This window comes from Sceloporus undulatus, chromosome 6 (genome assembly GCF_019175285.1).
Source record: "Sceloporus undulatus isolate JIND9_A2432 ecotype Alabama chromosome 6, SceUnd_v1.1, whole genome shotgun sequence".
Taxonomy (NCBI): domain Eukaryota; kingdom Metazoa; phylum Chordata; class Lepidosauria; order Squamata; family Phrynosomatidae; genus Sceloporus; species Sceloporus undulatus.
The window spans coordinates 98,242,358-98,254,697 of record NC_056527.1 but is presented as its reverse complement, the minus strand read 5'-3'; the positions used below and the strand labels follow the sequence as shown (position 1 = coordinate 98,254,697).

General features: G+C 40.2%; 1 long non-coding RNA gene across 1 annotated transcript; it reads left to right on the top strand.

The window, feature by feature from the left end:
* Positions 1 to 4,107: 4,107 nt before the first annotated feature.
* LOC121933192 lies at positions 4,108 to 7,488 on the top strand. Its single transcript, XR_006104475.1, has 3 exons — positions 4,108 to 4,664; positions 4,960 to 5,086; positions 7,370 to 7,488. It is a non-coding gene; the product is annotated as an uncharacterized LOC121933192 (long non-coding RNA).
* The last annotated feature ends 4,852 nt before the right edge of the window (positions 7,489 to 12,340 follow it).

Genomic DNA, 12,340 nt, shown 5'->3' with positions numbered 1-12,340 from the left:
GATCTAAACTGTGTTTTGGAACAAACTGTGAGGGCATGGGCCATGGATAGGAAACTTTCCATGTGTGCCCCTTTTGCATATTTATTCAGGTGTGAAATAAAATATCTAAAATTATTCTTAAAATGTTCTGATTAAATTTTTTTAAAAAACCATCCAGAGATTTCTTCTTTTAATTATTTGCTCTGCTTGCTCTTAAACTCTTCAAGAGTCTCTTCCAAGAAGTTGGAAAAAAATGTTGTTAGTATTATTATTATTTACACTACACTTCCAGTATTGGCTGCAAAATTCAGGAGTCTGTTGCACAAAAAGGAGCTTTTGGGAAAGGTCTGTCCCATCCTCTAATCTTAGATTACAAGATATGAGAGCGGATTTGCTTAAGGAAATATGTTTAAAATGACCAGAGTTTGGGAAACGGTACATAAACAGAGTAACCATGGAGGGTGTTGTTCTGTTGATCAGTATCAGTGAATGACAGCTATATATTGTGAAGTTAAACAAAGCACTTTAAAGGAAAGCAGAATTGGTGATACGGAATGCATAAAAGACTGGTTTGTTGTGGCAGAAGAGAAGAATTAAATATGGTCCCAGACTAGAAAGTCCCTCAAAGATATACTTCCTAATATGGCCTCTTCCTCTTTTTATGACACTTTGCCCATCTTTTGTTATCATACTTATCATACCTGACCTGTTGTCAGACCCACTTAAGATCCCTGTTAAACCACTGCAGCTCCTTTATAGCTCAAATGCCTTTGTTCTTCAGGCTCACCTTATCAAAACATTATTGGCTGTTACCTCATGTTTCCCTTCCTGTTCCAATGTATTTACCCTGTGGATATCCTCCAACATCTCATGGAAGCAAACCAGAATGCATGTGGCCATGCAAGATCAGAGTGAGGTCAAGATGGTAAAAGTTATTAATGAGGAAGAACATAATCTAGAAGAGAAGATACTGCAGCACTTTGCTTTTGCCTGAAGCTACTGGGAAGGGCAAGATTGTACCCTCTCCTCTTCTCTCCGGACTTTATCACATGGGAGGAAATAGGGAGAGAACTGGGGGTTTAAACAGACATTATCCTGTGAAAATCATGCAATCATGGTGAAGATTTTCACACACATCGCGATTAAATAGGACTTATCCTGGTAATAATCAGCAACAAATCATCCACGGGATTTCTCCATCAATCATTTGTTGCTGGTTATTACCTGGTTATTGCCAGGATAAGTCCTCTTTAATTATGATGTTGTGAAAATCTTCACCACGATCGCTTGATTTTCACAGGATAATGTCCGTTTAAACCCCCGCTTTTCCCCATGTGATAACGTCCTCTGCTGAGGACAAGCCCTCTCTTGAAAGGGAATTCTAACTACCTCATAAAACTACATCCTAGGATTTCCTAAAATGGAGCCATGACAGTTTCAGTGGTATCAAAGTGCTCTAATTCTGTAACGTGAAAGAGAGCAACTGTTTAGGCCAGGATATGGTCTGGCAGTTCTGTTGTGGTGGTATGCATTCAAGTCGTTTCTGACTTATGGCGAGCTTATCAAGGGGTTGTCTTGCAAATGTTCACAGGAGGTTTGCCATTGCCCTCCACTGAGGCTGAGAGCATGTGACTTGCCTGAGGTCACCCAGTGGTCATCCCCATGTTTGAGCTGGGGATTGAACTCTGGTCTCCAGAGTTGTAGTCCACCGCTTAAACCACTATGGCATGCTGACTCTACATGTAGGCAAAATGAAGTGATTACCTTGAATATCACATACTGTATTTAAGGACATGGGCAGTAAAAAAAGGTTGGAGCACAGACTTTTGTGTTACAAGCCGTGATCCCTGCACAACCCAAGCTTGCTGCTTCCTCAGGGGCAGCCAGTGGTGGATGCATAAACTCAAACATTTCAGAAATGAAAACCAGGACACTTGTGGCCAAGCAACAGCAGATTGTGGTCAAGATGCCCAAAGCTATCAAACTGAACACACAAGCTAGGAGAAGTTGTAGCAGGTTGCTTTTGCCTGAGTCTACTGGGAAGGGCAAGATTTCATCCCTCCCCCCCCCCCACATAACTGAATGCAAACTACTTTTACACTTTGAACTTAGTTTGTACCAATTGAGGAAACACAAGGGAAAAGGGGGAGAAGGAGAGAGAAAGTGGACATTTTAAAAGCAGGTAAAAAAAACTGGGACAGTCAAGAATGAATCAGGACTATCTTAGCCAAGTCACAACAGCTGGGGGGCATGCAGATATTGACTTGCCACCAGTGCTGCAGTAAAGTCCAGCTGCCAATCAGGGGGATCATTCAAATGTCTTTTTTTTAGCATGACAACACGAATAATCTCACCCACGCATTCCGGGTTTGTTATCACACTACAGAATCACATCTATCTATACACACCTCTGTTATTCACACGTGCCAGCACTCGAATAAAGATGGAGGTGATAGTGCAAATGTTCAGGGCATGCAGAGTTTTATCCAGGTTTATCCAGTGTCTATTCACATCAGTTATTCACACTGCTGACTTTCCAAAACTTTTTTTTAAACTCAGAGAAAAATATGATATCGGTTTTCCGGGGGTAAGTGGGGGTTTTGGCAATCCCCCTCCTCCAAACTTAATCGGATGCATCCAAAATGCATCTGAACAACAAAGATTAAACTCAGTTTATTTTCACTGTCTGAATAAGTCAATGGTTAACTTTTGTACATACAAGGGGGGGTTTGCACCATTTTCTCGTTCACCTTTAAGTGCAAAATGATATAGGCTGGCCCTGTACGGGAGAGATCAATGCGGGATCAAGATATCTGGGCCCATTATCTTGTTGCTGGAGAGATGTTTGCTTGGTGGAAGAGATAGAAAGGATTTTTCTATCATGGTGCTCAAACTTTAGAGCATGTCTCTTAAATGGCTTCAGCTGACTCTCTCCTTCTGGTTTTAATAACATACTATGGAATGTTAGATTATATTTACTTAGAACTTAGCCAAGGCTACATTTTCTGCCCCTTTAAATGTGTTGATGGATTACTACAGCAAAAGAAGAGGACTATCTTATCTTACAGCTGCCAATGCATACGGTCACTGTTCTTATCTAATATAAAAGTGAATTGTGCACAAAAATTTAACAAATGCTGTTGCATTTGTGCTTTCTTACAATTTCCCCCCTCTAAATTTTGTCAGTGTCATAGATATGGCTATGCTGAAGGAGGGATAACCATGTACAGTATCTGATTTGATTTGGCCAGTGGGGAAAAAAAAGATTTGGTCAACTAACAGGTCAGTTTGTGATAAAATCTTATTTAATGTTTGTACTAGAAAAAACACAAACTAGATTTTATTATCAATTTTACTGATAAAACTCTAGCAAATTACAAAAACAAGTGAGTTTAAAGTTAATCTGAAGCAATAAAACTGAAGAAAAAATGTTTAGTTTTCCTTCACTTTGTTGCCGTTGTTGTGTGCCTCCAAGTCATTTTTTAAAAAACGTATGGTGACGCTAAGGCAACCCTATCATAGGGTTTTCTTAGCAAGTTTCTTAAAAGGGGGTTTGCCATTGCCATCCTGTAAGGCTGAGAGAGTGTGACTTGCCCAAGATCACCCAACGGGTTTTTATGCTGGAGGGAGGAATCGACCTCTGATTGCCAGAGTCATAGTCCAACACTCAAATCACTACACTATGTACAAAAAGTCAGAGTACTATTCTAAAAATCTTCCTTACAGCATTACAACATTATAACACCTGCATTTAATCCCATTATGGAAGAAAAGTAGGATATAAGTCCTGGAAACAAACAAACAAACAAACATGAAACATAAACACACACATGCATGTGTGGTGGCACCTTATTGTTAAGCTTATTATGCTAGAAATGAATAAATATGGACATTTATTTTAATTTCTATAAAAATATCCTGCTAAATTTGACATTTTGGTTAATAACGCTATGACCCACATCATCTTAAATTACAGTCATAATATGTTAAATGTTTGTTGTTTTCTGTCTCCAAAATGTGCCTGTCCTTATGACTGCTAACAGATCTTCTGTTTCTATTTCCTCTTTCAGATAAGTTAACATGACTTCATCTAGACTCTGTTTCCTGCAAATCTGCAAGGCTTGCAGTAAACTCCCACTCTTCAAGAAACAGCTTAAGGAGCTAGTTTAGAAGAAGATGCTATGTGCCATACCAGACTAATTGTTCATCTGCCTCCTTATTGTCTAAATCAGAGATAGGAAATATGTGGTATCCAGCTGTTGCCAAACTCCCCTCATCCCTCACCATTGGCTGTGGTGTCTAGGACTGACAGGAGTTACAATCCAAGGATATTGGGAGGGCCAGATATTGTCCATCTCAGTCTACATTCTGGATTGGATCCAGGCATAGTTATACTTAAAGCAGACCTATTGAAATGAGGGAGACTTACCTTGGTCATGACAAACCTCAGGTTCCACAGGTTTAAGTGGCCTTAGTCTAAGTGTATCTTCATCCTAATGATTAGCAGAGTGTTCTGTTTTACAGAGTGCAATCCTTTATCTAAATATGCACACTGTCTAAACCAGTTGTCCAGTTTAAAGATAACTGTAAATGGAGAAACTAGCGTTCTTCAAGTAGCCAAATGATTATTACAGTCTGGACAATAGACTAACCAAATAGATTACCTGGCCAGTCTTCCTTACATGGTAAGATGTCTTATAATTCTATTTAAACTGAAACCATAATATCTAAATTTGCATCTGCGTATACAAATATGTCTGGTTTTTTCCTTTGTCCATATGTGGCCACTCTACTGAATGGGAACATCTAAGGCAGGGGTTCCTGACATTTTTGACTTGTGGAGCCCTTGTTTCTATAGTGGAGCCTCTAAGAGGCCTACCTTATGTCTTACAAGTTAATGGTGTTCGGGAGTATATATAAGAATATATACTTGTTCTTTAATTTCATTCAATTTTAATTTCTTTCATTTTCCTGGAACAGCCACAAAGAACCTGGGCTCCTCAGGACAAGGTCTTCTTGTTTGAAAAAATCTGGCCTTTTCCATTCCACTCACCGTCATGGCTCCCACTCTGCTTCGTTCCTGGTGGCCAACAATATCCTGAAGATTGTGCGTTTTTTGAGTATATCCTGCATATAGCTGCTATGTTTGGGGAAATTTGGGGGCAAAATAATAACAGTAATAGTAATTGTAATTGTAGTGAGAGTGTATGGTGCAGGTGCACTGCCTCCGACAGTTGTCTATGCCTGCTCTTGGCCAGGCTGTCTAGGCAGGATGAGGTTTGTAGTTCAACACAACTGGACAATGCTCGGTTAGAGATAACTGATTCCTACATCTGGAATGACTCTGGAAACCCAACTGTACATTGGCTTTTGAATTTAGAAGTTGCTGGTTCCAAGTTTCTGGCTCTCATTCGGAGGCAGGATTTTTTAAAAATTTATTTACTGGATTTATATCCTGCCTTTCTCCCAAAATGGGATTTATCAATATACAGGTATACTTCTATTAAGAAAGTAGGTATGTTTCTGGGCATTACTTCTTTAACAGAAAAAAATATATGCCAGAGGTAGAAATAAAATGGAAAAGGGGGAACAGGTTCTTGCACTACCAACGACCCCCCCCCCAAAAAAACCTGTTCAACATGTTTCAGCAAACCTTTTATGCAAATCTAACAGTATGCACATGTGAAATGAAACAACCATGCCAGGTATGCCTTCCATAAGTTAAAAAAAAAAAAGTTGGAACCTTCCAAAGACCACTTGAGGGCTTCCTCCAAAATGTATCCAGGGATGATTTTTTTCATTCACCTACCTATGCCTTTCTTATGATTGCCATTATCTTTAGGCCCAAACAGATAAGCCAAAATAAAGCTGCTTTGGGTCACTTTGGAGGTATGCTGTTTAAATGACCCAGGCATCTTAAGAGGCCAGAAGCTGCACCAAAGTTGCACTCCAGTCCTTAGGACTGGAGCGTGGCTTTGGCATGACTTCCGCCACTTAGGACATCATTTAAACAATATGTCTCCAAAGTGACCCGAAGCAGCTTCATTTTGGCCTGTCTCGGGCCTACTGCCAAATTTGTAGATATATGCTTTGTTTGGTACAGGTAGCTGGTGAGGCAGGCTAGTCAACTTTCCCTCTTCCTCTTTCTTTTCCTTTTCCTGTTCATGCATGTTCAGTAAGGTATTCTTAAGGCAGCTGCTGTTCACTTTGCCTGTTTTAGGCAGCCTCATACAGATACAGTAGGACTGTAAGAATCCCAGTCTTTTGCAGCTCAAGATTTATTGCATTTACAGTACTGCAGACATGCTGCTGCAACCTGGCACTGAAAGTGTTTTTTCACTAGTCCTCCTTCACCCTCATCCCAATAACAACCCTTCAAGCTAGAATGAGAATGAGGACAAAGGGTAATGGATGGGTTTAAAGAGATTTTATAAAAAGGAGCTTCTTTGCCAGAGGTTTTGTTGGCTGAGGCATGCCTGTACCAGAGTATGCAAATATACAGTTGCGAGTACAGCAAACCTGAAACTCAGGTGGCACTCGGATGGAGTTTGTGTTCCCATCTCAGTGTGTCCAGCAGCAATTGCTCCTGATCAGGCCGTCTCATTATAATGCCATAGATCAGGGGGTGAGAAGTGTAGTGAAATGAAATCACAACCCTAATACTCTGGAAAGCCCCTGCTTGTGGAGTTGGGCAGGGAAAGGGGAGGGATGTGGGGGGGATCCCCTGATTTCCTGGATTCCCAGAAAGTGAAAGGGGAATGTTCTTGGGAAAGTGAGAGAGGATTAAAGGCATAGAATGAAAGCCAAATGAGTGGCATGGCCTTTAAATAATACAAAAGCCGAGGGAAGGAGTATCTGTTGATCTGGTTTTAACGCTAGATCAATGCTCCACAATGCTGAGTGACAAGACAAGAAACTGAAGGGCTAAAGAAACTGAAGGTGCTAGGTGGGACAAAACTAAAAGCACCCCCTCATTCAGGAAGAACCCAGGGGTCTACATCAGCCTTCCTTGACCTGGATCCTCCAGAAGTATTAGACTACAATTCTTATCACTGCCAGCTGGCATGCCCATTGGCCTGGGGCATCAGCAGCTGCCCAAAGATACCAGGTGCTAGTGCTGTACCTGGATGAGTTATGCCTGTTTTGCAGAGCTTAGAAATGCTGTCCAAGGGCAGAGTTATAGGTCTGCCCCTCTCACAGCGGGGCTCAGGATTCACCATATAATTTAAATCACCTCCTAGCAAGTTCCAGTGGTCATGGCTTTACTCAGACTAGGCATAATGCTGGAATCTTCTTCGTGACTTTTACTGGCATAACTGGATGGTGTTTCACAAAAAAGTAGCAGCGCATAAAGCAAATTTGCTCTCTCTCCTATATTTTTTCCTTTCAGAAAAAAGACCTAATAAGGATCCAAGCATAATTGTAAGAACATTGCCATATGGATACTGCAGCAAAGGGCAGTGGGACGGGAAGGCAAGGGTACAGCCGTTCTACCAGCCCTGTTGAAAGACTGCTTTCTCTTCTCTTCTTTCCATTCATTCCTTTTAGACTGTAAGCCTATAAGCAGGGACTGTATTATTATTATTATTATTATTATTATTATTATTATTATTATTATTATTATTATTATTATTATTATTTTCATGTAAAATACTTTGGGAGCATTTTTGGATGAAAAAGAAAATAAAAATAATGTACTTCTTTACAGATAGAAGAAATCTAATACTCTTTAGCTGTTTTTCAGTTTTCTGATTTCTATCATCAAGATAGGTTCACCTTAGGACTGACCTAAGTCAAAATTGATTTGAAGGCACACAACAACAATAACAGGAGGGGAATCCCTTGACCAGTGTGGGAATCATGTAGCCCTCCAGATGTTCTTGGTTTGCATCTCCTAGGATTCCTCACTATATTGGTTATATTGGTTAGAGCTGCTGGAAGTTCCAGTTCAGGAAATATGGACTCCTCTAATTAAAATCAACAAAAAGGTCACAAGTTACCTTTTTGATGATACAAATAGTAATAGTAGGAGCAGCAGCTGCTGCTGTATATTTTTCATTCTTAATTATGTGACTACTATACGTACTAGTATTTTTGGATTCTGCCCCTCTTCAATGGACTTTTCTACAGGTTGGTTAACATGGTAAGCTTGAGTGGGTGGGTGAGGTGCCTCTGCTTCCTAAGTTTGATCCAGCTATAATCATAGTGTTTAGAATAGTTGTTGTTGTGTGCCTTCAAGTTGTTTCCAACTTATGGCAATTTTAGACCACCCTATTATGGGGTTTTCTTGGCAAGATTTGTTCCATTGCCTTCCCCGAAGGTTGAGAGCATGTGACTTGCCCAAGATCATCCAGTGGGTTTTATTGCCAAGCTGGGAATTGAACCCTGGTCTCCAGAATCATAGTTCCCCCGCTAAAAATTAAAGGGACTTAGATTAAGCCTGGTTTAATTAAGTCCCATTGATTCCAACAGCTATGGTCTAAGCATGGCTAATACCTGATCCAACCACCTACGTATTACTGCTTGGATGTAAGTCTCTGTGTGCTCAAGGGGGCTTGTTCCAGTTCAATAGTGTTGCAGCCTAAAAAACTTCTTGATCAGGGTGGTTCCCCCCTCTCCATGCCCCAGAAGGAAAGTGGAAGATAAAGACCAAAGTTCAAAGTAGTCAAGGATGAATGTCCCCAAATTGTTATGCCTCTTCTTATTGTTGAGGTACTGGCTCTGTAGAGATCAATGGTGAGCTCAGAGCTGGCCTTGTGACAATGGTCTGGGTTTCCCCTGGCTAAACCCTTGTCTTATTTTCCCCTTTTCCTGATTAAACAAAACTTTTTTAACAGAGCTCTCTTTGCCACCTCCTCTTGAAGCCCTTGAACCAAGTCTTTATCTTCCTTTTAATTCTCACCAACTGCACACATACACCTGTCCTTTCCCCTCCTTGGCAGTTGGCGTCCAATAGGTTTCTCTTCCTTTGCCTTGTTCATTGCCTCCTCCTCTGTGGCCAAGGTGTTCCATTTCCTGAAGTGAAAGGCAAGATGGTTTTGCCAGGCCTAGCTGCTGAGCCTTCTTTCAACAGTGCAAATGACAAAGCATGGGAAAGTTACTTTTTTGGATGACCATTCCCTTCATCGTTTTGCCAGGATGTCCCCTGGCCATTTTGATTGAAAGATTCTGGAGGTGGCAATCCAAAAAAAATCACTTTGTCAAGCTCTGTGACCCTTCACTATACTTGAGGTACCAAGCTACTTTCATTGAGATCCAAAAAAGATGGACGAGACCATGTTCTGCCTAGGAAGATATTTTAATTACCAGAATTGGAGCTTGCACTCAGATCCTGTCACATCCAAACCTACTCATTTTCTCCCAAGTGTTATTGATTTCTAAAGTGTGATTTAAAAAGAACATCCCTATGTCAATCCATTGAGAATCAGACATGGTCACTGTAAAATGATATACATGTAGAAATCCACCAGCCCCATTACCAACACCTCTACATCAGGGATAGAGTATCCAAGGCCATCAGGCATTATTGAACTATAGTTCCCATCATCTTATGCTAGCAGGGGCTAATAGGTGTTAGAATCCAATACAATCTGGGGAGATTCAGATTGTTTCCCCCTCTTCTCTATAGTCTTTGCAATAGCTGGCTAAGATGGTGACTACATCTCCCACTGTGATTCTTGAATTAGAGCAGTAAAAAGTTTCCATCCCTGATGGCTGCTGTTGTAAATTGTAATCTCAGCTCATCTTGTCAGTGCCTGCCCAAGATATTTTGCTACCTGAGGCAGAGAAGCAAATGCCCACCCACCCCAGTCAAGGTAGTGCAAGGCCAGACAAATTATTTTGGTACATAAGGGACAAAATCTGAAAAAGCACCTCTCCTCACCCCTAGCAGTAAGTATTCAACAGAATAAATCAGTAACAATGTGCCAACATTCAGTGACACTCACTGTCAAATGGTAGGGCTGGCCTTACATTTTGCATTCATCTGTGCTTTGAACAGATCATGATGTATGAATACTTCTTGTCTGCTGTGATGTAGTGTCTTCGGTCTTCCTAACCTCACCTTCAACCTCCTGGCCCACACTTTTATGTAATCATATTTTATCTTACCTTCTTATCTGGTGAGGATAACACTTAGTGCATTCATTCTGATGACATCTACAAACACATAGGCCACAATAAAATGGTCACGGCAGAAGGTATCAGGAGGCTGTCTTAGTTAACATAGCAAAGTCGGGATGATTGCCTTATCACCAATGACTTTTTGGAGGAATGCTCATTTTGCTTGCTATAAACAGAATAGTCACAAAGCAATTTTTTTTTCTTTCCATTTTCCAGTGTACCCATATGTGTCAAAACACACACATACTTGTACCTGCAATTCCTTGCACATAGAGATGACCTGGAAGACTGGAAACTTGCAAATATTGCCATGAGGCCAAGGGTGTCCTTATACACATTTTGTCTGCAGCATAGCCAATAGTGAGGGATTATGAGAGTGGAAATCCAAAAACATTCAAAGGGCCGCAGTTACTCCTTCCTACTCTAGATTTCCTGCAACTAGTTGATGGGAATGGTTTGGTTTTTTTTGGTATTGAAAAAATTGCTTACTTCTGACCTATTTCACAGCATAATTCCAAGTGCTGGAAACCTAGGGGCCTTCCTAAACTTCCAGATGTTGTTGATTTATAAAATTCTCTGTTTTAGTTTTTTGAAGGAATGCCTGCTGTATGGCCAGCCTTCCCATGCATGAAAGTCTTTGGACTCTTCTCTGTGATAAAGTGGATGGTAACAAGGGAAAAAAAGCCTTCCCAGTGGTAGTACCTCATTTATAGAAGTTCTCCAAAGAGACTACCAGATATCAATCCAACATTTAGGTTACAAAATTGTTATTCTCTTGGTGCAAGGCAAAGATGTTATCCCAGGTTTTTAAATACATTTTTTTAATGATGTTTTGTTTGTGCCATTTATTTTTTAACAAATCACTCAGGAAGCTCTGTGGAAGAGCCATATATATATATAAACATTTAATTATAAAGAGAGGTAAGCAACTGAAAGGACATGGGTAGTGTATGTTTTCCCTCTATTCATAAAGAAATGTTTTTGAATAACATAGTTGCCCTGTGTAGTTAGCTTTTTATTTCCATATATGATCAAGCTCAGAGTTATATCTATGTACATTAGTCAGATTCTTATTTTTAAACAGATGGTTTTTTTAAAGTGTATATTTCTTTTTATAATAAGAGTGAGAGGGGCAGAGATTAGATGCAAAAGAATGTTCTGTCTGTGTAATTTAAGGCTTAAGCCGCATACACACCCTTCACTTTATCTTACTTTGAAGATACCACGTTTTACTAACAAGAGATGTGAAAATAATTAGGCTTAACAACAACAAAAAGGTAACTAATTCCTGCAGTCTGGCAAGAGGAGGGATCACTAGTGAGGGCAGGGAACTGTCTATTATCCCCTCTGTTGTAAGCCGCCCGGATTCCCAGTGACTGGGCGGCATATAAATAAATCATATTATATTATTACTAGTATACCATGAGCAGACTTCTGATTTTACACAGACAATGGCATCCAACAGTGATTTCATGGGTCAACTCAATTAAGAGATCACACAAAGCTCTAGTCCTCATGGCCCAGCCCTGTTTTCTTTCTATCTCTTTTTGTTTTTCACAGCCTAGACATATTCCCCTTCTTGCATGCACCAAACTCCTTCCTTTTCCCAAAACAATAATTCCATATATTGCAAAAACTTGGGCAAAATTAAGTTCAGAATAAAATATAACAGATTAGGATCCCACTTCAAAATGTTATTTATATTAATTATTTCGAGCCTAAAACATGACGTGTTTATGAATAGGCATAGCCACTTCTTAGCTGAAATTTTGGGGTATTTTCCCCCGTTTACTTTGGCAAGTTATAGATTGGGCTGGACTATTAAAAGTACTTTTTAAATAGAAATCATCAGCTGGGGGTATGTGGAACCATCAGCTTCAGGCATGCAAAGCTATTTCCTTAATTAAGAATTATGGAGTTTGGGTGCCCTCTGGTGACCAATATTAGAATAATGAAGAGGAATTCCCCATTTTCCAGGCAGGCTTGGATTTCCCCCATCAACTGACAGCTGGGAAGTTCCAAGTCAAGAGAAACAGAAGGGTTAATCCAAGTAGTATGGTGCAAGAGTGGATAATATTATATTGGGTAACATTTTTAAAAAGGCAGAATAGTAGTGTCATTCCCAAAAAGCTACCCTCCAGATGTGCTGCATTGCCTATGGACTGCAATTGACAATGTTATTCAATACGTTTGCAAAACGTCAAGGGACCTTTCACCCTACACAGATTGTAGCACTGTG